Source organism: Gobio gobio (assembly GCF_949357685.1).
Source record: "Gobio gobio genome assembly, chromosome: 23".
Taxonomy (NCBI): Eukaryota; Metazoa; Chordata; class Actinopteri; order Cypriniformes; family Gobionidae; genus Gobio; species Gobio gobio.
In genome coordinates this window covers 37,882,145-37,884,177 of record NC_137119.1, presented here as the reverse complement: position 1 = coordinate 37,884,177, position 2,033 = coordinate 37,882,145, and positions in this window count along the sequence as shown.

Below are 2,033 nucleotides of genomic sequence, written 5' to 3'. Positions count from 1 at the left end.
CATCATTACCGACAAACGACTGCTATAGATTCAAATCAGATCTTTTGAAATCTCAATGATGGTGTAGTCGAATAAAACATTCCTTCCTCATTTAAAGGATTAGTTCACGTTTAAATAAACTTTTGCTGATAATTTACTCACCCCCATGTCATCCAAGATGTCCATGTCTTTCTTTCTGCAGTCGAAAAGAAATTAAGGTTTTTGATGAAAACGTTCCAGGATATTTCTCAACATAATGGACTTAAATGGGCTCCAAACGGTTCAAGGTCCAAATGACAGTTTTTAGTGCAGCTTCAAAGGGCTTTAAACGATACCAGACGATGAATAAGGGTCTTATCTAGCGAAATGATCAGTTTCTGTGAGAAACCGAGCAGTATTTATGCTATTATTTTACCTCTTATTAGACGAACGTGATCATCTCTGAGCTCCGCCATAACTTCCGCTAAGTGAGGTCAAAATACGAGCCTGGTCATAGATATATCGATCGTAGATGCCTCATTCTACTGATCCGTGCAGGTGCTAATGAGGCATCTATGTATACATCTATGACCAGGCTCGTATTTTGACCTCACTTAGCGGAAGTTATGGCGGAGCTCAGAGATGATCACGTTCGTCTAATAAGAGGTAAAATAATAGCATAAATACTGCTCGGTTTCTCGCAGAAACTGATCGTTTCGCTAGATAAGACCCTTATTCATCGTCTGGTATCGTTTAAAGCCCTTTGAAGCTGCACTGAAACTGTCATTTGGACCTTGAACTGTTTGGAGCCCATTGAAGTCCATTATATGGAGAAAAATCCTGGAACGTTTTCATCAAAAACCTTCATTTCTTTTCGACTGCAGAAAGAAAGACATGGACATCTTGGATGACATGGGGGTGAGTAAATTATCAGCAAAAGTTTATTTAAAAGTGAACTAATCCTATAAGGGGATCGTTTACCAAAAAAATTAAATTCAATAGTCATTCAATTACACTCGTGTGGTTCTAAACCTGTATGACTTTCTTCTGTGGAACACAAAATATATTATCGTCTCAGTGTTTTTGTCCATGAAATGAAAGTCAAGAGGTTTATTTCTTCAAAATAACTTGTGTTCAACAAAAGTAAAATATGACAGATTTGTTCTTTTTGAGTGAACTAACCCTTTAACTGTCACTGTGATGTATAACCCATTCAGCAAAGGGGGCATGAAAGACAATATATGATCAGTTGGGCAATTATGCAACCTGACAATATTTGGTGATTTATCATGGATTGACGGGTAGGTCTCTTCATCCATTCATCCCCTTCTCCACGGCTCAATTCTCTCTACACTCCACCTCCTTTGCTGTCATCGCCTTCCTCAAAATCCTTTTTTTTTTTCATCATACGCTTGTTTTCCCATCTCATGATGTTTCCATGTTGACCTCTCAAATCAAACTACTGTACACTTCCAGGGATCTACTCCCACCTCAAAAGGGTCTTCGTTCCTTCACCTTTCCGTCAGCTAACATTCCCAGACCTGTAAATCTAATTTTCCTGCAGAGGACTGACTTTTCCCTCTCGGATCACTTTAAGAGGGTCTGTCTCACTCTCTCTGCAGTCCGTGAAATGATGGAGAGACGGCATTCGCTCACACACTTACAGGAGTTCATATAGCTTGCACGCAGAGTCCATTACAGTGCATTAAAATCCACAGCAGCCATGCATTAAGACATGCATTTATCTCTCTCTCTCTCTCCCGCTCTCTGCCTGTCTGTCCTTCCGACTCTGTGAACACTAGAACAAAAAGTGCCTGATGAATATTGATTGTTTAAATGCAATCAGAACTGGAGCTTCAGCATTTAGAGGGAAGAAAACATGGACACAATCCTCTCAGTCAGTGTGAAACCAGAACAGTTTGCTGTTTGTTAATGAAGCAGGCGGTAAATTGTGCATGATGGGAATAGATGGGCATCTTCAACCCTAGAGGATAACGGTGATGCAACGCCACATACCTGCTGAGGCTGTGCTGTCTGTCCTCTCCACCCTCGGTTTATCTCTCAGTGTCTCTCAG